At 42.4% G+C, this 23,843-nt stretch overlaps 1 protein-coding gene across 2 annotated transcripts in view; it reads left to right on the forward strand.

The window, feature by feature from the left end:
• LMNTD1 (lamin tail domain containing 1) overlaps positions 1-23,843 on the forward strand; it is a 489,113-nt gene that overhangs the window by 45,284 nt on the left and 419,986 nt on the right. Inside the window, exon 1 of one of the 2 annotated variants that reach the window (XM_070789935.1) lies at positions 1,370-23,205. The exons of the other annotated variant lie outside the window; for it this stretch is intronic. The gene's annotated coding sequence lies outside the window, so the exon portion shown is untranslated. Of the gene's footprint in view, positions 1-1,369; positions 23,206-23,843 lie in introns of those variants that run through there. 2 annotated transcript variants of the gene reach the window in all.

The raw sequence follows: 23,843 nt of genomic DNA on the forward strand, positions 1-23,843 counted from the left end.
GCAACCCCATGGACTGTAGGCCGCCAGGCTCCTCTGTCCATGGGATTCTCCAGGTAAGAATACTGGAATGGGTGGCCATGCCTTTCCCCAAGAAATGGCATAGTGTTACGTTATAGTCAAAATTTCATTAAACTCCAGAAAGCAAAGGAGTCATCGTTTGAAGAAATCCAGCAGAGTGTCTTTGAGTAGATGGCAGTGAGAAGCACAGGTTGTAATTTGTAATTACATCTGTGTGTATAGTCACGTGTTTACTTCTTCTTGATGTCAGTCAGCATGAAATAAATATGTGTTCCAGATTGGCGTGCATTCAAAGTTCTGTTTAAAAAGTTCACACAGATATCCCACTTTGCTTTAAGAAAAATCTGCTCCTGGTGTTATGCTCCCCTCTGGCATTCCATAAATGGGCACCCTAGAAATCAGAATAGCTAATAAGTAGGACAACTTAAGAATAGCTTCTCGCAAATCAAACTGGAGCAAATGTGAGATACACCTAGCAGTAACCAATATATGCTTTCCCAAATCATATACACACATTCAAGCTCTGAGTATATCCTATTAACAAATTTAAGTTTGAGCCTCACTTTAGGTTGGGCTCTAATAATGCAGTTTAAGAAGTGAGAAAGGCTTTACTTGTTCAAGAAAACTGAAGTAGATTATTAAAGAATATTTAACCGCATTTTCCTTGTGGTCTATGACAGCCATCGTTTTTCTTCGGTTTAGCCCTTATACACCTCAGCGCACCATTTAGGTGAACATAATGGTCTTCATCGCGGCCCTTTGTTCCCAGCAGCCTCCATTTATGAGGTTATTTAAAAAAACACTTGAACCACGCTGTTATGGCTGCTTCCTCAGATACATCTGTGCTTAGGTCAGGCAGTAAAAATAGTGAATGTTCAGGGGGTTAGGTAGGGCCCAGGGAGATTGAATCATGAAAGCAATTACAGATGATAGAAGTCTTCCATTTTCCTACTCAGAATTCTAAGAGGATCTTTATTCAGTTGCCCTGCCCCTTCCTCTGAATCCCTTCATTTCCGTGCACTGAAGAAGTCTGTGTCCCACTTAGTTCCGGAAAGCTCTTGAGGAAAGGGTCTGAGTGGTTTTGGTCTCATGGAAAACAAAGGGTGAATTTATTAAGTACAAGAGCACAAAATTTCCGCAGGTCCACACTAAGTGCGCTCTATTAATAGTTCAGTGGCTTAAATCAGATCGTCACCGAAGAATCACAGCTTTGGTCCTTCACACACATTTTGTTTAATTTTTTAAGTTAAGAATTAAGTGTTTTTACAAAAATATATTTTTTACATGACATTTTTACATTATTTATTACTTATATGTTTTTGGCTGCACTAGGTCGTCGTTGCTGCAGGGGGCTTTTCTCTGGTTGTGGTGAGTGGGGGCTGCTCTCTAGCTGTGGTGCACAGGCTTCTCATTGTGGTGGCTTTTCTTGTACAGCACAGGCTGTAGGCACGTGGGCTTCAGGAGTTGTAGCCCACGCGCTCAGTAGTTGCCGCACACGGGCTTAGTTGTTCTGCAGCATGTGGAATCTTCCTGAACAGGGATCGAACTCGTGTCCCCTGCATTGGCAGGCAGATTCATATCCACTGTGCCACTAGGGAAGCCCCAAACACGCTTTAGGTACTGAATATCCTTGCTCTGGGCAGAGAGAGAATCTTCTGTAATGAAGTAAGTGGTTCATGTTTCTGACTCCACTTTTAACCTCCATTCTCAGTTGTTTGTGATGTAGGAGCTCAGCAGAGAGCATGAATCTGTCTAGGATCAGCGTCTTTGAATAGGGGTATGTTTCCAGGGCTTGGAGTGACAACTGCACGTGAGTCCTGGCTCAGACGAGTGACAGGAGTTCTCTAAACCAACCTAAGTCTCTTGGTTTGTAGGTAGTAGTAGTAATAATGACAACAACAAGGCTACTTTTTTTCCCCGCATGTGTTTGATTCAATTTAATATAGTTTTACTTGGAGCTGACTGGTACGCTGTATTTAGTCCAGTGTCCTAAGTTTACGTGGTCCTTACAGAGCAGCAGCAAGGCTACTTGTCTGGTGCTTTTCCATCCTGAAGATGGGAAGCGTTGTGTTTGAAAATAGTTTGTAATCTGTAAAGCATCCTGCTGATGTTCATTATTGTTATTGTTCCTTGTATTTGATAACAACACTTCTACCATTGTTATTTCTTAAGCCAGTTTTCGACGAGCCTCTGCATGGATTCTGAATTGTTTGAAGTGGACAATGACTGGCAATTGATCATTGCCCTCTGCTTGCTACGCACGCGTAGTCCGGAGGCACACAGCGCACAGCCCTTGGCAGGTGTCCCACTATTGTTTCAAAAGCCGGAGTGGGTTTTGCTTTTGCTGCTGCAGCACCAGTATAAACTCAGATTCCCCTTGGACTCTATGGCTCCACCTTCAGTTGCATCACTTAAGAGACACATGGTGGTTAAGTATTTAAATATTGATCTGGTTTTTGCTTGATCTTCAGAACTTCATAAAACATTTTAAAAAATCTGTGTGACCTTGAACAAGTCATATAATCTTTCCAAGTTTTTTTTTTTTTTTTCATTTATAAAAGAGGTTAAACTACATTATCTTCTGCAGTCTTCTCCAACTTAGAATTTTTGTGATGCTACTGTAATGTTTCCCTAACTGGTTAGAAAATGTTACCAAATAAGGATGCCATGAGTAATAGGGTTTTCCTATTTTTCGAATGGATTAACATTTTTAGAAACTCTTTGGCTAAAGAACTTTCTGTGAACTCAGTGTCTCACTCAACAACCTGTTGACTTCAGGGTATTTCTAAGTGAATTTAATATTAAGAAAGATTAAATTTTGACGCCCACAGGCATCATCATCCTGTTTCAATCTTTTCATGAATATAACATGTCAGAGTTACTACCCTGCAAATCAAAAGGGTTATTAACCACCACAATTCCAGGTACCAACTAAGCAGAGAAACCCTTTGTCTCCATGGTACATCTTCAGATGTGGGCGAGAGCTGTTCAGGCCTAGACGGAGGGTGCTGTCCCGAGGGTACGGTCTCTAATGGATTCTTTATTAACTGGAGAGAAGCCTTCTCAAAGTGAGGGATCAGAGCCTGGCAGGACACTGTGGACCCCTGGAGAGCTTGATGGAGCTATGTTTTTTTCCTTTCTGTTACTCCCCCCAGGGCCATTACAATCTCAGAGTCTCTCTCTGTGGTATCCAAAGCATAAAACTAGTAGAGTTTTGAACTTCTCTGGTGGTCCATTGGTTAAGAATCTGCTCTCCAAGCTGGGGATGCAGGTTCAATCTCTGGTCAGGGAACTAAGATCCAGATGCTGAGGGCCAGCTAAGCCCCGGCGCTTCAACTACTGAGCCCACATGCTGCGATGAAGACCCAAAACAGCAAAAATTAAATTAAAAACAGGCAAACTAAAAACCCCCAAATAAGCAGAGTTTTAGGTAGTTTGATACTTACACATACTCTGCATATAAACATGTTCATTTACACATACATAGACATGTATAAAGGTATGAATGTGTGTATTAGTATTAATCTTTAAATACATTATCTTTGCTCTCAAGAAATTTACTGTCTTGAAGGATGGAGATAGAAATGTGCAAGTGCTTTGGTAACCTAGGTGTTCCTAAATAGAGATATACACGTGGATTATCCAAATATTTTATGACAGCTAGCAGTTACTGAATATATACCGTGTTCCAGGACCAACTTAAGCTCTTTACACATGTTGGCTCAGCTAATCCTTCTAAACAACTTTGTAAGGTAGGTGCTATTTGACGTATGTATGTTTGTATGTGTGTATATCTATATCTGTATATGTATTTTTTCAGTCACTAATCATATCTGACTCTTTGTGACCCCTTGGACTGTAGCACGCCAGGCTTCCCTGCCCTTCACCAACTCCTGGAGCTTGCTCAAACTCATGTCCATTGAGTCAGTGATGCCATCCAACCATCTCATCCTCTGTTGCCCCTTCTCCTCCTGCCTTCAGTCTTTCCCAGCATCAGGGTCTTTTCCAATGAGTCATTTCTTTGCATCAGATGGCCAAAGTATTGGGGTTTTAGCTTCAGCATCAGTCCTTCCAATGAATATGCAGGACTGATTTCCTTTAGGATTGACTGGTTGGATCTCTCTGCCGTCCAAGGGACTCTCAAGAGTCTTCTCCAGCACCACAGTTAGTTATGTATAATATAAATAAATATATATATATATGTGGTAGATACTGTTATATATTCAATTTATAGGTACTATTATATATTTAAATCACACAAAAATTAAGGAATTTGCTCAAGGTCATATGACCAAGCAAGTGGCAAAGAGGTAGGACTCCACCCAGGCATTTGGCTCTAGACCCCAGGTGCTTTTCTCCTCCCCTAGGCTGTGTGTCTGGTAAATGCAGTTTCCAGCCAGCCTGTGGTGGGCAGGTACTCTGAGCATGCCTCTCTGCACTCTCCCAGGTTCTCAGTGAGTGGCTGGGCACAGGATTAGTTCCTTGTAAGGAGCCTCGCCAGCAGGGTGGTCCTACCATATTCTATCCTTCACTGTCGAAGGCTGTTTTTAGACTGATCTTACTTAAGGACTGAGATGGAGATTCGCGTGCAGGCAGTTATGTAGTTGGTGAGAGCTCTGAGGAGCCCCTGTGAGGGGCTGAGGGAACAGGGAAGAGTCAACACCTTGAGAGGGGCAGACCTGGGCTGTGATGCAGCTGTCACCGAGGCCTCAGCAGATCTCCAGTGAAGTTCAGGAGCTGAAGTCTTCTTTCTGAATTGAGGTGATGGTGCTGGGCCTTTGTATGTACCCCTCCCTCAAGTAGTCCCTGGATGCAGGCTGCCCAGGGAGAGCAGGGCAGCCCTCTTTGACTGAGAGCAGTTCCTGGGGAGGAGGTCAACTATGAAGCATCAGCAGATAGCAGTCCCAGCAGCAGAGGGAACGGGGGCACAGCCTGCAGGGGCATCTGCAGCCACTCTGATGCTATGAGTCATGGCAAAATGGCAGGTGTGGAAGAAAGGAGAGTACTTGAAGAAATGTACTACTTGAAGAAAGGAGTTCTCTCCTGTTCCTCTGCAGTGTTCTTCTGCCTTTGGAAGGCAGATCATGTTCTGGAGAATGATGTGTGTCTGTGATGGGGGTTGGTGAGCAGGAATGAGGGGGACGATGCTATCTCCCACCGCCACTTCTTTCCACGCTGGGCTGGATTACCAAGGCTCTTGGAAAAAGAGCTCGGGTAGACTCAGACTTTGTCAGTCTCTGCGGAAGTGGATGACTGATGGGCAATGTCTCCCACTCCTTTCCCTTGAAGAAAATTTCTTGCCCCTTCTCTGGGAAATTAAAGTAATATATCCATCTAAGTGGAAGCTGACTCAGTATAAAAGCCATAGCTCAGGTAAGTTCTTTATTAAACCTGAAATGATAAAGTAACAAAAATATGTTTCAATAGGCTTCTCCTTTTGCAACAGCATAGAATTATTGCCCTCTTCTCTCCCTTCTCTTCTCTCCCTACCCTTGGGGTGTGTGTGTGTGTGTGTGTTGGGGAAAACATGGAGGTTTGTTATATATTTATAGCAATGTTTATCATGTATTGAAAGGCGCCTATATGCCATATACTTTGTGAATTAAGGGCTTCCCTGTGGCTCAGCTGGTAAAAAATCTGCCTGCAATGTGGGAGACCTGGGTTCAATCCCTGGGTTGGGGAGATCCCCTGGAGAAAGGAAAGGCTACCCACTCCACTATTCTGGCCTGGATGACTCCATGGAATGTATAGTCCATGTGATCACAAAGAGTCGGACACAACTTTAGTGAGTTTCACTTTGTGTATTCATATATTATTGCTAACTAGGGCTTCCCAAATGGCCCAGTGGTAAAGAATCCACCTGCAATGCAAGAGACACTGCAGTACAAGGAGTCATGGATTCAACCCCTAGGTCAGTAAGATCCCCTGGAGGAGGAAATGGCAACCCATTCCATTATTCTTATCTGAAAAATCCCATGGACAGAGGATCCCAGTGGGCTGCAATCCAAAGGGTCACTCAGAGTCGGATGCGACTGAGCACACGCACACCCACATTGCTAACTATCCCAATAACCCTACACAGTAGGTATTAATCACACTGTTTTCCACAATGAGAAATTGTTCCCCAAAGAGTTTATGTGAATTGCTCATGATCCATAGCCATTAAAGGATAGAAGCACGTTGTGCAAATCCTGAACTCACATCGACTCTCCTGTATCTTATCTGGGGTGTCTTGGGTCAGTAGTTAGCAAGATGAAAGGCAAGACAATAAGTTTAGGTGTGAATGACTGCTGCTGCTGCTGCTGCTGCTGCTAAGTCATTTCAGTCGTATCCAACTCTGTGCGACCCTATAGATGGCAGCCCACCAGGCTTCCCCGTCCCTGGGATTCTCCAGGCAAGAACACTGGAGTGGGTTGCCATTTTCTTCTCCAATGCATGAAAGTGAAAAGTGAAACTGAAGTCGCTCAGTCGTGTCCAACTCTAGCGACCCCATGGACTGCAGCCTACGAGGCTCCTCTGTCCATGGGATTCTCCAGGCAAAAGTACTGGTATGGGGTGCCATTGCCTTCTCCGGTGAATGACTAGGACTGTACTTAAGCTCCTGCCCACCTTCTCCAATCCACTCTTTGTATTCTGTGAGAAGCTAATTGCTTACCCATCCCCAGTAACTCAAAGTCTTTATTTACCCAGAAAACTTTAATAACTGGTTTTTGCCTTGCTAGTAACAGCCTCTAATCTTCCTAGTAGAAGGTGGTGAATTTTCCTCTCACAGCTGGTCCAGGCTTCCATTACAATAGAATAGTTAACTGTTCATCTGTGGCAGGAACTTGAATAGGAATACACAGTATACAATTGTATAATGTTATAATCCAAACTCAAAAGAGTTTGCCTTTAAATGTTGTTTACAGCATTTTTCCATGCTATTTAATATTGAAGCTGGTAAACTTATCCGAGGACTTAAGACCCTTCTTGCTAGACATCTGCAGAGAATTGTTGTTATTGTGTCCAGCTCTTTTGTGACCCCATGGACTGTAGCCTACCAGGCTTCTCTGTCCATGGGATTTCCTAGGCAAAAATACTGGAGTAGGATGCCATTTCCTTCTCCACGGCATCTTCCTGACTCAGGGATCGAACCCATGTCTCCTTATTGCAGGCAGATTCTTTACTTCTGAGTCACTCGGGAAGCCTTCTGAAGAGAATGCCATTACCTAAGTGATTACTCCTCGTGGTGAAAATGATTGGCTTTAGTGCCTTTCAGTTAGAGAGAAGGACCCTAATCTTTGCCACTTGCTCCCAGGTCAGGACCCACCCCCACCCCCAAAAAAAAGAGATAAAGTCACTGTGATGGCACTTCGATCCTTACCTTGGACTCAGAATGGGTACAAAGCTGTGATCTCCCGTCTCCCAAGAGCCTTCCCAAAGACGCCTCTTCCACAGGAGTCTGGTCTCCTGCATGCCCAGCCCTTAACCCATGATACTTTTTCCTTAAACAGTGCCAGGTTTTAGAGAAAGAAGTAAGGTTATCAAATTAGAGTAGGTTAAGTGTTTGTGCAGGTTAAGGCCTTTACTCAACGCATTGAGTTACTGAAAAATTAGCCCTTATGCTGAAATACTCAATGGCTATAGAAGAAATCTGAGAAACACCATTTAATATTATTAAAAACTTGAAGGGACAGGAACTGAGTCATGAGAAAAGAAAGAATTGAGGAGCAGGGTCTAAAGGTTTCTAAGTCTTTCTAACTAAAGACTTAGAAACGTGTTAGGATCTGTACTGGAGGGAAAAGGAGGAAGTAGAACTCTTAGCAGTTTTTACTGTAGTCAGTTTTAGTACTGTCTTACATCGGTGGTACACAGATGGTTAAATATTGCCTACAGGTAACTTGAATGACTTAAAAGCAGTGTAGATTTCTGAATTGTGACCATGAGAAAGATGAGTGCATTCGGCTTATGATATTGTTTGGTAAAAGATTACAGCAAAATCTTTAGTGACAGCATGATATATTAGCCAGCACAGCGTAACAGGACAGAAACACAATAAGACACACATGCTGAGCAAGGATGCCATAGGCAGTTCCCACCATGTCAGGGAAGACCCCATAAAGTACACCCTGAAGAGCAATTTTGTTCAGCACAGACCCCATAGGCCTTAAGCAGACAACTTTAGGACATAAAGACAGAGGGCTATGAAAAAATTTTTCTGGACTGTGCTGGGTCTTCATTGTGGCCTGGGGGCTCTTTGTTGAGGCACACAGTCTTCTCTCACACAGGCTTAGTTGCCCTGCAACCTGTGGGTTCTTAGTTCCCTGACCTGGAACTGAACCCACATGCCTGGCATTGAAAGGTGGATTCTTTACCACTGGACCACCAGGGAAGTCCCAGGACTGTGAAATATTAATTGCATATAAAGTTGTTAATTTTATAGCAACCTTATGAAGAAAGGTAAGTGTAGTACAGTAATAAAAATCCTGTGGCACTGACAGTGTTATATGGAGTTCACCCCACAACTTCTAAGCATGTTATAAATGTGTGGCTTTGCAAGAGGGAACACTCCAGAACAGATAGGCTGGCTGTTTTATCTGAGGGCTCCCAGCAGAATGAATTTAACCAGACTATGGTCCTTAGTACCTCCTGAAATTATGCTTATTTCCCTTCCCTGGTGGCTCAGCTGGTAAAGAATCTGCCTGCAATGCAGGAGACTGCGGTTTGATTCCTGGGTCCGGAAGACCCGTTGGAGAAGATATAGGCTACCCACTCCAATATTCTTGGGCTTCCCTGGTGGCTCAGCTGGTAAAGAATCTGCCTGCAGCACGGGAGACTTAGTTTGATTCCTTGATTGGGAAGATCCCCTGGAGAAGGGAATGGCTACCCACTCCATTATCCTGGCCTGGAGAATTTATGGACTGTATAGCCAAGAGTTGGACACGACTGAGCGACTTTCATGTTCTGATCCATTGCTCATGATTTTCCTTCCTGCCTAAGAAGAAACAGTGTGACTGTATCCCATCACCCCCACCTTCTCCTTTCTTCCAAGTACAGTCACTTAATCATCTTCTTTCTCAGTCACTGTATTCCACTCACCCCCTCTGCTGTCTTTGATAATGCACAGTGCTTCTTGCCTACAGTTTTTAGTGTGTTTGAAAAATATAGTTTGCCATGAAGTTCATCTTGATTTTTAAGATCTGTCTTCTCTTAAATGGAAGAAATAGGAAATTTATTTGTACTCTAAAACTATTCTTATACTTTTTATGTTTTTACCCAAACTTCTTAAATAATGCTAAACTCAGAACAAGCAGTCAGAAACACATGGTAGAAAATGAATGGATGAAGCAGTTGTGTCTGTTAGGAACTGCCAAATCACTAATAGCAATTATGTGATAATAATGACTTTTAAAAGACAAATGTTTATTTTCCTTTACCAAAAAAAAAAAAAACCTAAAAAAAGTCTGCAAGCAGGAAGTCTAGGGCTATATAGTAATAATTCAATATTGTCAGTGCCCTTAGGCTCTTGCTGGGTTTCTGTTCCATTATCTTTAGCATGTAGAGACTTTTTAAAGGTTTCCTCATGGTGTTAAAATTGCTGCTGAAGTTCTAGTCATTGTATATCTCAGTCATGAAGAGGAAAAGGGGAGAAAGGACAAAAGGAAACAAACCATCCAGATGAGTTCGCCTCCAATTAAGAGTATTCCTGGGACCTCTCCCCCAGATGACTACTGCACATCTGTCATTGGTGACCTCTATTTGTAAGGCAATCTGAGAAGTGTAATCTTTGGTGCCGCACATTGTCATGCTAAAAAGAATTAGATTCTATTAATATTAGGAAGGAAGACGGATATGAGTTCGGCAGTTACTAATCTCTAAGTAATGATCAAAGTTGCCTCCTGATTAGGGTTTAATCTCTTAGTATGTCGACAAGATGGGATGTTCTCCCAGTGCATCTGGGGGTGGGGGAGAATAAAAGTACTTTGGAGTTTAGACGAGGAAATATGTAACGAGGTTTTGTATCAGTTATTCTAGATGGAAATGATGAGTCAGGGATTTGAAGATGTCAGGTTGAGACTCTAAGGAACTGGAGATTTTGATGAAGTTGAAAAAATAAGTATCATGGGAATGACAGGCATATAGGAGCTAGAAAGAGATGCAGCTGTGGTCTGCATGTGGAACATAAGATTTAAGACTCTAGAGGCTTAGCTGTCCCAGCAAGTGAGGGAAAAGCTTCAGGCTCTGGTTTTCAAAATACAGAGCTGAAGGTCTTCAGAGTGGAAAAGATTTATAGGCTCCCATGAAATAGAATCATACCTATTGAATGAAAAGCAAAAGCGAGCGAAAAGTGTAAAAAGCGAAATTTGCCCAGTCGTGTCTGACTTTTTGCAATCTCATGGACTATACAGTCCATGGAATTCTCCAGGCCAGAATACTGGAGTAGGTAGCCTTTTCCTTCTCTAGGGGATCTTCCCAACCCAGGGATCACACCTAGGTCTCCCGTATTGCAGGCGGATTCTTTACCAGCTGAGCCACAAGGGAAGCCCAAGAATACTGGAGTGCGTAACCTATCCCTTCTCCAGCAGTTCTTCTCGACCCAGGAATCAAACCAGAGTCTCCTGCATTACAGGTGGATTCTTTACCAACTGAACTATTGGGGAAGCCCATTCTATTCTATTGAGTGTGCTTTACATATTTCTTAGCTGTGCCAAGCACAAATGGATTTTCTTTTCTGCTGAAAAAATAATTACATATTAGACAATAGAGGGGGAGAATCTTCACATTTCCACTGTCTACACAACTCATGTTTCAGTTCCACATGGTTTACATAGTTGCAACTATAGCTTACAGATGATTGCCTATCCTTTTAATTCAACATGATAATGTAAGCATTTTCCATGTTGTAACATAGTTATTAGAATTAATTGGTGGGTTCTAAATAAGTATTCAAATTACAATTTGGGGATACTCCAGATCCTTCACCAATGTCACTTTCTTGTGAAACCAAAAGAAAAAAAAAAAAAAGAATTGTGAAATTTCAAACAAATTATCAGAAGTAAAGAGGGACATGATTCATTTTTGTCTTGCTGAAACTCATGGGTCTCTGGTTTCTCTTATCTTGATGTTATAAATATCACTCTTTCACCAACTGCATTCCTCAACCATTTGAAGTCAGAGATATTATAAATGTGTGGGGTACAAATCAAGATCTGTATGCAGTGGATGTAAGAATTTCATTAGATGGATCTTCTTGCATCCCAACCCCACCCCAAGGCTTTCCTTTAGAAGGCACTAAGAAGATAAGCTTGGACTTCCCCGATGGTCCAGTGGTTGAGCATCTGCCTGCCAGTGCAGGAGACGTGGGTTTGATCCCTGGTCCAGGAAGATCTCACGTGAGAGAGGTAAGCCCATGCACCATGACTGCTGATCCCATATGCCCATGTTGTAGAGTAAGAGAAGCCACTGCAGTGAGAAGCCTGCACATTGCAAGGAAGAGTAGCCTCCATTCACTGCAACTAGAGAAATCTCATGCGCAGCAACGAAGACCCAGAGCAGCGAAAAAAACAATTTTTTTAAGTAAAAAGCAAAAAAAGATTAGTCCTATATTCTTATTCCTGGTACAAGTAAGAAAGTTATAAAATTTCACTGGGTTCTTATTTCTTTACCTGGGACCAAAGAGCATCTTTTGTTTTCTCCTGAGTTGCAAAAAATTTACTTTATAAATGTGCTAAAAAATGATAATTTAATGGAGCAATAATTCATTTTACACTATCGCTGCATTGGCTATTGAATTCAAAGAATACTCAATTTCCCCTGTTTTGACGTCCTTCTTTATGCAACTTAGATTCAACTGTTTACTCACTGCTGCTTCTGCTAAGTTGCTTTAGTCGTGTCCGACTCTGTGCAACCCCATAGACGGCAGCCCACCAGGCTCCCCCGTCCCTGGGATTCTCCAGGCAAGAATACTGGAGTGGGTTGCCATTTCCTTCTCCAGTGCATGAAAGTGAAAAGTGAAAGTGAAGTCGCTCAGTCGTGTCTGACTCCCAGCAACCCCATGGACTGCAGCCCACCAGGCCCCTCCATTCACGGGATTTTCCAGGCAAGAGTACTGGAGTGGGTTGCCATTGCCTTCTCCGTTTACTCACTAGGACCCTCAAATCTCTTGACGTTGCTTCCTTCTGGCTGATGTGTCCAGCAGACTCCCCACCAGGGTTCAGTTCACTCACTCTTTTGGGTCACCTTATGTTGCTATAGAAACTCATGTGGCCCTGTGGATAGAACTCCTGCAGAAGTAAAGTTTTCCATTGTAGATCAGGCTCAGGGCCACTTAGTAAACTTTATACTTGTCCCTGGCCTCTTCTCCCCCCATTTCCCCACAAAAGCTGATGCAAACATTCCCACGTCAACCTCTTGCATGTGGATTCTTCAGGGTTCTGCCCTGAGTCTTTTCTCTTCTCTCTCTGTTCGTTCCCCTGCTGTAACTAACATTTGTTGAAGATCTATCTCTGAACTCCACCCTGATCCCACACTGGACACATGCACATTGCACCCAAGTACTTGGATATTTGTGCTCTTTGGATATCACACAGGCATCTCCGAATTAAGCTCATTATATTTTATAAATGTTAAAACTTTCTTGTTACAGGTTCTATACCTCTTCAGCCACCAATTCAGAAATCTTGAATGATAGTTAACTATTTCTTCTCCCTGATCTCACATAAGTATTCTCATGGTGATAGCTTATGGTGAATGGTGTCAGATTTGTGACCTCCGAAGAAGAGAATTTAGCTTTGGGACCAGAGATGAGGCTTGATTCCTTAGAGCTTTTGTGTAGCATAGTTATATTACAGTGAAAAAGGAACAGAGAAAGCTTCTGACATAGACATCAGAAGGGGGCAGAGAGTGCCCCACTTGCTAGTCTTATCAAGGCCTTATATAATTTTTCAGTTGGTTACTAACAATAGAAAGGTCTTACCAGACCAGCTCCCACAACATCCTAAGATAACGGGATTAGTCTGAAGGTTGCTGTAAAAAAAGGAGAAATATGTCCTCAGTTCAGTCCCTCAGTCGTGTCCAACTCTTTGAGACCCCATGGACTTCACAGCATGCCAGGCTTCCCTGTCCATCACCAACTCCTGGAGCTTGCTCAAACTCGTGTCCATCGAGTCAGTGATAGCATCCAAACCTCTCATCCTCTGTGGTCCCCTTCTCTTCCTGCCTTCATTCTTTCCCAGCATCAGGATCTTTTCCAATGGGTCAGTTCTTTGCATCAGGTCCCCAAAGAATTGGGAGTTTCAGCTTCAGCATCAGTCCTTTCAATGAATATTCAGGACTGATTTCCTTTAGGATGGACTGGTTTGATCTCCTTGCAGCCTAAGGGACTCTCAAGAGTCTTCTCCAACACCACACTTTGAAAGCATCAATTCTCCATCATTACTTAGAAAAGGTTCAAATTCTTTAACACAGCAAAGCCCTCGGTAATGGGAACTCACTCTTACCTTCCTAGTGTCATCTCTTGCCTCCACCATTCTCCTGCAGTCAGCCACACCAAACATTCATTTCAGCAAATGTAGCCCTCTTTTACATTGTACCATGCTGTCCCTTCCTTCCCCAGGTGGCACAGAGGTAAAGAATCTGCCAGCTATTGCAGGAGATGCAAGAGACGTGGATTCGATCCCTGGGTTTGGAAGACCCCCTGGAGGAGGAAATGGCAGACCATTCCAGTATTCTTGCCTGGGAAATACATGGTCAGAGGACTCTGGCAGGCTGTGGCCCATAGGGTCACAAAAGAGTTGAACATGACTGAGCATGCACTCATGCTTGCTGCCCCACAGATGTTCTGTTTTCTGCTGATCACCTGCTGGGCTTCAGCTGATTCACCGACTTCCTGACCTCTAAGCAAAGTCAGGGGCTTTCTCCTCCCTCTTCCCCTGGTTCTTCAATCATACTTCTATCACCACTGTCATCACAATTTACTGTGGCTGTTCATGTTTCTGTCTCCTGCATTAGATTATGAGTCCCTTGAAGGCAGGGAGCAGATCTCAAGATGAAATACCTTCCTAGTGTCTGACAGATATTAGTTATCTGGGAAATGTTAAGAAAAAAAGCAACCTTCTTACACTGGGGCCTCTGTAGTTCCCATCTTTCACTCATTTCCCTTCATCCTTCTTGAATGAATTTTCAATACCATGTAACTATCCCCACCCTTTACTTCCCATTCACCTTTCCAACTTGGGATACTCAATTCAGTTCTACCATCTCTGCTTCCAATAGGCAGTCTTGGAAAAGTCAGTGTTCCTGGCATATTGCCAGACTCCATACACACTTAGCAGTACTTGACTTACCTGATTTACCCCATGCCTTTAACACAGGAGCTACTCTCTTTATTGCAAACCAAGCATTTTCTCCCTCTCTGTCTGACACTGGGCACTCCTCTGCCATCTCTACTTCTTTGTCCTCCTTTGTAAATTCTTCTCTGCTTGCCCTTCTCCAAGGTTTGATCCTTAGTCCACCTCTATCCTTTTTTTCCCTATGCTCAGTGTAGAAAATGTTCGTGGTGTCATTTCAGCTCTGCAGGTTTAGTTTTGCTTTGCCATGTGGGATTTTAGTTCCTCAAGGGATCAAACCCCCTTCATCGGAAGCTCAGAGTCTTAATCACTGGACCACCAGGGAAGTCCCCAGTGCTTGTGCTAAGTTGCTTCAGTTGTGTCCGACTTCTTGAGACCCTGTGGACTCTAGCCCACCAGTCCCCTCTGTCCATGGGATTCTCCAGGCAAGAATACTGGAGTGAGATGCCATTTCTTCTTCCAGGGGCTCTTCCCAGGGATCGAACCTATGTCTCATGTCTCCTGCCTTGGCAGGTAGGTTCTTTACCACCAGCACCACCTGGGAAGCCCGAGGAAGTCCCCTCGCTCTGCAGTTTTCATTACACTGACTTTCTAATATGTCTCCCAACTACATCCAGCCCCTACCTCTCATCTGCACTTCAGACTTGAATATCCACCTGAAATAGGAGGGCAGCAGGGTAGCAGCCATACACAACCTTTAAAAGAATGACATAGCCCAAGGACACAACATAAGCTGATTAGAACCAAATAGGCCCAAGATGGCAGACAAGTCAACTTCTACTAGACCTTGAGCCTCAGTATACGCTCGCTTATTGCTTACTGTAACACATCAGCAAGCTAAATGACACACCCACAGGCTTCATGACAGTTCCAAACCAAGCATCAGAGGCCAAAAGGTGGGTGGTGGCCCAATTCCTGGAGGTCCCCTAGCCCTTGCCCAAAATAGCTGGAATATTCCTCCTACTCATTAGCCTATGAAATTACCCAGCCATATAAGAACTGACAACCCAACATCATGGTGCTGTTCTCGCCTTATGAGACGGCTCCCACTCAGTCTGTAGAGTGTGTTTCTCTCTAAATGAATCTATTTCTTACCTAACACTTTGTCTCACTGAATGCTTTCTGCAGTGAGACATCAAGAACCTGAGCGTTGTTGTTCAGTCACTCAGTTGTGTACAACTCTCTGCAACCCCATGGACTGCAAAATGTCAGGCTTCCCTGTCCTTCAGAATCTCCCGGAGGCTGCTCAAACTCATGTCCATGGAGTCGGTGATGCCATCCAACCATCTCATCCTCTGTCACCCACTTCTCCTCCTGCCCGCAGTCTTTCCCAGCATCAGGCTCTTTTCCAATGAGTCAGCTCTTCACATCAGATGGCCGAAATATTGGAGCTTTAGCTTCAGCATCAGTCCTTCCAGTGAATATCCAGAATTGATTTCCTTTAGGATTGACTGGTTTGATCTCCTTGCTGTCCAAGGGGCTCTCAGGAGTCTTCTCCAACACACAGTTTGAAAACATCAGTTCTTCAGTGCTCATCCTTCTTTATGGTCCAGCTCTCATATCCATACATGATTACTGGAAAAACCATAGTTTTGACTAAACAGATCTTTGTCAGCAAAGTGATGTCTCTGCTTTTTAATATGCTGTCTAGGTTTGTCGTAGGTTTTCTTCAAAGGAGCAAGCATCTTAATTTCATGGCTGCAATCACTATCCACAGTGATTTTGGAGCCCAAGAAGATAAAACTTGTCACTGTTTCCACTTTTCTCCCCATCTATTTGCCATGAAGTGATGGGACCAGATGCCATGATTTTAGTTTTTTGAATGTTGAGTTTTAAGCCAGCTTTTTCACTCTCCTCTTTCACCTTCATCAAGAGGCTCTTTAGTTCCTCTTCTCTTTCTGCCATTAGAGTGATATCATCTGCATTTGTGATGTTGATATTTCTCCTGGCAATCTTGATTTCAGCTTGTGCTTCATCCAGCCCAACATTTCCCATGATATACTCTGCATATAAGTTAAATAAGCAGGGTGACAATATACAGCCTTGATGTACTCCTTTCCCAATTTTGAACCAGTCTTTTGTTCCATGTCCAGTTCTAACTGTTGCTTCTTGACCTTTGTATAGGTTTCTCAAGAGGCAGGTAATGTGGTCTGATATTCCCTCTCTTTAAGAATTTTCCACAGCTTGTTGTGATCTACATAGTCAAAGGCTTTAGTGTAGTCGATAAGCAGAGGTAGATGTTTTTCTGGAATTTTATTAGTTTCTCTATGATCCAACGGATATTGGCAATTTGATCTCTGGTTCCTCTGCCTTTTCTAAATCCAAGTTGCACATGTGGAATGTCTTGGTTCATGTAGTGCTGAATCCTAGCCTGAAGGATTTGGAGCAGTACCTTGCTAACATGAGAAATGAGCACAGTTGTACTGTAGTTTGGGCATTCTTTGGCATTGCCCTTCTTTGGGATTGGAATGCAGACTGACCTTTTTCCAGTCCTGTGGCCACTGCTGAGTTTTCCAAATCAGCTGACATACTGAGTGTGGCACTAAAGAGCATCATCTTTTAGGATTTGAAATAGAAAGAAAGAAAGTGAAGTCGCTCAGTTGTGTCCGACTCTTGGCGACCCCATGGGCTGTCGCCTACCAGGCTCTTCTGTCCATGAGATTTTCCAGGCAAGAATACTGGAGTGGGTTGTCATTTCCTTCTCCAGAGGATCTTCCTGACCCAGGGATTAAACCCAGGTCTCCTGCATTGTAGGCAGACACTTTACCGTCTGAGCCACCAGGGAAGTCAAAAAAAAAAAAAAGAAAGAACATAAGTTCAAGATGTAATCTACGTTTCTAAGTTGCATGATTTCACAACTGCCCACAGGACATATATATATATATATATACACGTTGCATAACTCCCTTAATCACCAGTGCTAACCTGCATGAAACATCTGCCCTCTAGCCTTCCTCATCACTGTGCACCCCTCCCCCTCCACACCAAAGGCTCCTTCTGGATTCATCCTGTGAGTCAGCAGAACCACCAAGCAATCAGTCAGCTTCCAGCCATCTGTGCTTTCTCTCGCCTCCCTCCTCCGCAGCTAATTCTTGAGTTCTCAGTATGGCATGTACCCTAAGCCCTCTCCTATGAGGAGCACAGATGTTGTGCTCCCCTATGTTGTGAAGCACAGACCCCACCTTGTCCTTCCTTATTTTAAGCTGTTGAATGGTTTTCTGTCCTCTAAACTTAAGCAGACATTCTTGAGGAGAGCTCAGCAGGCTCACCTTGACCTGGCCCCAGCTCCTTCTCCACTTCACCTCCAGGCACTCCCTGCTTTGCCTGTTTATGCTCTAGTAACCTTGAACTACTTGTAGTTCCACCTTACCTCTTTGTTTTGTTTGTGGTAATCTGTCTGCCTAGAAAGCTTTTTAACTCTTCCTTGCCCTGATGATCTTAATCTTAACTCAAATCTTCTTTCAGGACGTTGTCTCCACCTCTCCAGGCTGGACCACTTTCTCTTGTATGCTCTTGCCTGACATTTTTCCTCAGCTTGTATCACTTTATGCCAGAGATTGTCTTCCTCTGTTACCATTCAGCTCTTATCACTTCATACTGAGACTGTCTTTCTGTGTTACTGTTTCCCTCAGGGAAAGACTAGGGACTCTGGAATTATTCTGCTTGGGCTCCAACCCTGTGCCACACCTTATTATTAATAGCTGAGTGACCTTGGAAAAGTTTACTAAACTCCAAGTTTGAGTCTCCTCAACTAGCAAAACAGAAATCAAAATAGAAACTAATTTACAAAGTTGTTAGAAAATTAAACACAGATGCACAGAGCCTGCCTCAAGGCAAACGCTCAGTAAATGTTTTATAACATGATTATCATTCTTCCAAACTTTGCCTTATCTGTTCTTATCACCAGATCTAAGCAGTGCTTGGCATATTGCAGGTACTCACCCTATAGTTTTTGAATTGAATGAAGTTAAATGAATTAATGAATGAACTGGAGAATATTTATGCATGGTGTCACATTAAGAACGTACAAACGGGCCAGACAGAACAAATCTCAGGTAATAAGTGCCAATTTATCAGTTTTGCAGGTTAAGTAACAACATTCTATGGTAGAAAGAGGCTGATATTTAGGTATTTAGTGTCCTGGTGGAGAACTGCTCCATCCACCCTTCAGGGTGGGAGCATTCACTCCTCCATGGCTGGGATGTAGTGCTTACTTCTCACAGCTGAGTGAGTAGCCTTCTCTGGTCACTGCTCTGGGCCAGAAACAGCCACTTTATTCAAGTGTAGCCCCTGCCTACATCTAAATACTGGTTGGCAAGAGGGACCTTGCTTCAACTCGGCACAGCTTTGCAGGGCCATCCCAGCTGTAGGACTGGGTGAGGCTCTGTTGGGACTTCATTACAGCTCAACTGCTCCCTCTGCCCGATCCTCCTTCCTTAACATTTGTACAAATATTAACCCCAAGAACATACCTTGTAACACTCAATGCATAGTCTTCTGTTTTAGGGTCTGTTTCCAGGAGAATTTAATCTGCAACATTTTGTGAACCATAAGAGTTTGGTGAATTACTTGTGTTGTTTTTGTTGATTGTACTGCCGTGTTTGCAGGATCTTAGTTCCCTGATCAGGGGTTGAACTGGGGCCCATGGCACTGAAAGTGCCCTCATCCTAACCACTGGACTGCCAAGGAAGTCCTGCTTTTAGGCACAATGTATATGACAAGTATAGGAAGTGACTCACAGTACGGCTGACACCAAAATGGAAGACATGATGATGATGATTTTGGGGGGTGTTAGAATTTAGACGGGGGTGCCAAGATAGAAGTGACTGGTCATGCCGGTTCTAATCCCAGCTCTTGCCGTACTTTGGCTAAGGCAGGTGGTAAGTCCTTGAGGCTATGTGCCGTCTTGAATGTATTTTTTGTCACTTGCGTTCCACGGGGAAATGCAAGAGTGGAAAGTAAAAACAAAAGTCCCTGAGGTTCCTGCCCATGGCACGCTCCTGGGGAAACTGGTCAACCCAGTGTTGTGACCTTGTAGCCCCTGGCAGGCAGTGATTGAGTCAAGTGGCGGGCTGCATTTTTATTCCTTAAAAAAGGGGTGGTAACACTAGAAATAATGTGATACCTGTCCATATTATGTTAGAATTTTACTTCAGAAGTATTTGTGGTAGAGAAAAACTCACTACATAACTAAATCGAAGAGGTTTTAGTTATTAAGCTTACCACAAGGGTCTTGCTCAGCATAAAATAATTCTTAGCATGCATGACCAGGGCAGGTTGATTTTTGTTTTTTTTTTTTCAAATTATAGGGTATATTATAGATTTTTGTATGAATTACAAGGGAAACAGGTATACATTTGACTGCACATAATACACACACATAAAAAATTAAATAGTACAGAATTATACAAAGTAAAAGCCTTCTCAGGTGGCACAGTGGTAAAGAATATGCCTCCCAGTGACGGAGATGCAAGAGACACGGGTTCAGTTTCTGGGTCAGGAAGATTTTCTGAAGTAGGAAATGGTAACCCACTCCAGTATTCTTACCTGAGAAATCCTATGGACAGAGGAGCCTGGCAGGCAACAGTCCATGGGGTCGCAAAGAGTCTGACACAACTGAGCTACTGAGCAAGGCACGGCATACGAATTAAGAAGTGGAAGTCCTCCCCCAACCAATTCACCACTATATCAGAAGTAGTCACCATTAGAAGTATGATGTGCATCTGGGAGAATGTATCTCTTGTATATTTATAATATGTAATGAAGTATCTCTCATATATTTATATATTTATAATGTAATATTTATAATTTATAATAACAAGTATATTTATATTTATGGTGAAAATATATAACCATGGATAATGAATCTAAAAGTTAAATTTCTTAAGCTAATAAAGGTAGATATGAAAACCTCTACTCTCTCTATCATCCTTCTGTTCAGTTGAATCTCCTGAGTATATAACATTGCTAGAATATTGCCATTTTTCTTTTTCCTTCTTTCCCAAAACATCCCATGAGAACACTGGTGGGCCCGTGTGTTTCTTTGGAAGTTCAGCTTCTTTTGAAAATGGTGACATTATCTCATCACACTTCAACCTTGTTAGGAGGACTCCTTCTTTCTCCCGCTTTTTATTTCTTGAGTCCCCATGTTCATGCTGCATTGAGCGAGATTTGCTGCTTTCGTCAGTTCATATCACTTTCGGCTCAATAACAACAGAAAACTAGAAAGTTTCAGCTTCTTACCACATTGCTAGTATTTCTCTTTCAGACGGTGGGTACCTCCGACTTGTTCTCTCTCCTGTCCCCAAAACCAACTGCATTTCCAGCAAAAGGCCTCAGTCATTCCTGCAGAAATCATTAAGAGAGAACTCCAAATCTTCAGGCCCATAAACCATGACATGCACTCCCATTGAAAATAATACCAATTTCCTTGGAAAATTTTAAGACAAAAAGTTTGAACATAAAAGATTAGAAATCATCCAGTTTCATTTCACTGAAGATGTATTTTTAACAGCACAGCAGAATGACCTTATATGCAAACATTAAATATGTCAGAGCTATGAGTGACTTAGAACCAAGTGCATTTAGAGACCAGAATATGGACAGGTACGTTTGGATAAATAGATTCAAAGATTTGATGAAAGACCTGGACCAAGTCCTTTGTTTTAAGAGAGAAGATGTTACTGCTGCATTTGAACATTTGCAGCAAACTGGGCAGAAACTAACTGATCTAAAATTCTGCCAGTTAAGTGAAGAAATTTTTTTAAAAAGGAAGGGGCTGTTAGCCAAAGTTGGAATTTTTAAAAAAGGAAGTATAAATCCAGATTTTTCAGGTTTAAATGAAAACATGTGGTCCTTAATTATAGACAGCTACTGTTTTTCTTAAATAAACAAAGGGCTAATTTATATATGTGTTTTCTTTATCATAAGAAGTAGATAGAAATAGATACCAAATTGCTATCTCTGCAGCCCTAACTGCAAATAGGATATGTTTTTTAGATTCTTACCGGCCATTTGCAAGTCTTTAAATCCTTGCTTTGGAATTAGCCTTGTCATTAAAACTCCTTCTTTAGAATGAAAGGGACCTCCCTTCAAAGAAGAGCATCCTGTGGAGTGATGAAAGGCCTGTGCTATGTAATGTCCACCAGCAATGAAGGGATGCAACTATGATAAGAATTTAAATGTAAAATGAATCTGTGAAAGCAATTGTGAAAAACATAAACATACTGAAAACTTAATGTACATTATGGTAGAATTCTTTAGAGGGAAAAATAAAAAGCTGCAACAAGTCAGAGAATCAGTCATGAAATCATTTCTCTGAGACAGTAGAACTGATAGACAGGCATGGAAACTGTCTTTTACATTATCCGTTTTATAGGCCTAGAACTTTGATCTTAACGTAGTCATCCTTCTTAGAACAAAAAAGATGGTCCAGGAGGTGGGTAGTCATCTTCAGAATACATAAAGACTACAGATATTTCAATTGCCATCGTGGTTTTGTACCAGACACCATTTAAATTTTTTTCTTAAGTTCAGTTCAGTGCAGTTCAGTCGCTCAGTCATGTCCAACTCTTCATGACCCCATGAATCGCAGCACGCCAGGCCTCCCTGTCCATCACCAACTCCCGGAGTTCACTCAAACTCACATCCATCGAGTCAGTAATGCCATCCACCCATCTCATCCTCTGTCGTCCCCTTCTCCTCTTGCCCCCAATCCCTCCCAGCATCAGAGTCTTTTCCAATGAGTCAACTCTTTGCATGAGGTGGCCAAAGTACTGGAGTTTCAGCTTTAGCATCATTCTTTCCAAAGAAATCCCAGGGCTGATCTCCTTCAGAATGGACTGGTTGGATCTCCTTGCAGTCCAAGGGACTCTCAAGAGTCTTCTCCAACACCACAGTTCAAAAGCATCAATTTTTCGGCGCTTAGCCTTCTTCACAGTCCAACTCTCACATCCATACATGACCACAGGAAAAACCATAGCCTTGACTAGACAGACCTTTGTTGGCAAAGTAATGTCTCTGCTTTTGAATATGCTATCTAGGTTGGTCATAACTTTCCTTCCAAGGAGTAAGCGTCTTTTAATTTCATGGCTGCAGTCACCATCTGCAGTGATTTTGGAGCCCAGAAAAATAAAGTCTGACACTGTTTCCACTGTTTCCCCGTCTATTTCCCATGAAGTGATGGGACCGGATGCCATGATCTTTGTTTTCTGAATGTTGAGCTTTAAGCCAACTTTTTCACTCTCCACTTTCACTTTCATCAAGAGGCTTTTGAGTTCCTCTTCACTTTCTGCCATAAGGGTGGTGTCATCCGCATATCTGAGGTTATTGATATTTCTCCCGGCAATCTTGATTCCAGCTTGTGCTTCTTCCAGTCCAGCGTTTCTCATGATGTACTCTGCATATAAGTTAAATAAGCAGGGTGACAATATACAGCCTTGATGTACTCCTTTTCCTATTTGGAACCAGTCTGTTGTTCCGTGTCCAGTTCTAACTGTTGATTCCTGACCTGCATACAGATTTCTCAAGAGGCAGGTCAGGTGGTTTGGTATTCTTCGTCTGTTATAATAAGCATACCTGAGCCAGTCAAGCACAGACCTTCACACAACAAATGTTTTGAATGCAGTGGCTATTAGACAGACCTTGGCTGTTATTTACTCAGACCTAATGCAGTTCACCATGCCTAGGTAAATAGAAGACATTGCCCCTGCAACTATCAGCACAGCCGGTGCCCAGGACAACATACAACAAATCCTATTGCAGGGATCTAAGCCTGAGGTTGGTGATTTTACACTGAGAGTCTCTTGAATCTTCCTGGCACTCATGAGGTTAAATCCTAGAACATCTAAGAAGAAAGAAAGTAAGTACTTCTAACACAATGCTGGAAAGGGGATAATAAATTCTTCAACATTAACACCATAGTCTGATGCAAATGAATTTAATCTCCTTTAATCTCCTTGGTATTCAGGGAGAAATGAAAGCTAGTGGATTAAATATGCAAGTCTTCTTTTGTTGCCAGTATTGCAAATATGGCAATAATCTTGAATCATCAACATTATTGGAAAGCTACTTCTTAGCTGTCTTGAACATATTTCTCTATTGAACATTTGTACACTTGGAATTTTGATAATGAGCCCATTAATTAATTTTAAAGATCCTGAATGTTTTCCTTCATAAAATTTTGATTTTTGGAAATAGACAAAGAAGTTTTGTGTGTATGTTACTACTCCAGTATCTTTTGAAATAGATAAGCTGTTTTACTTTTGCCATAAGTGTATTGAAAGCTTTTTTTGTGCTATCTTAAAAAGATCTGCTAACCATAAGGTTTTTGTGCAAAAGCAAAAGAGATTAGGAATTTTTAGACTTTCTGTCTAATACCAAAGTAGTCACAAGATGATGAAAAATATGTTCTCATAGTAAATATTTTCTGTTATACTTTATAGCCAAATGTTTCAATAAGATATTTCAAACTCTGGAATCACTCCCACTCATATGAAG

The sequence above is a fragment of the Bos indicus genome, chromosome 5, assembly GCF_029378745.1.
Source record: "Bos indicus isolate NIAB-ARS_2022 breed Sahiwal x Tharparkar chromosome 5, NIAB-ARS_B.indTharparkar_mat_pri_1.0, whole genome shotgun sequence".
Taxonomy (NCBI): Eukaryota; Metazoa; Chordata; class Mammalia; order Artiodactyla; family Bovidae; genus Bos; species Bos indicus.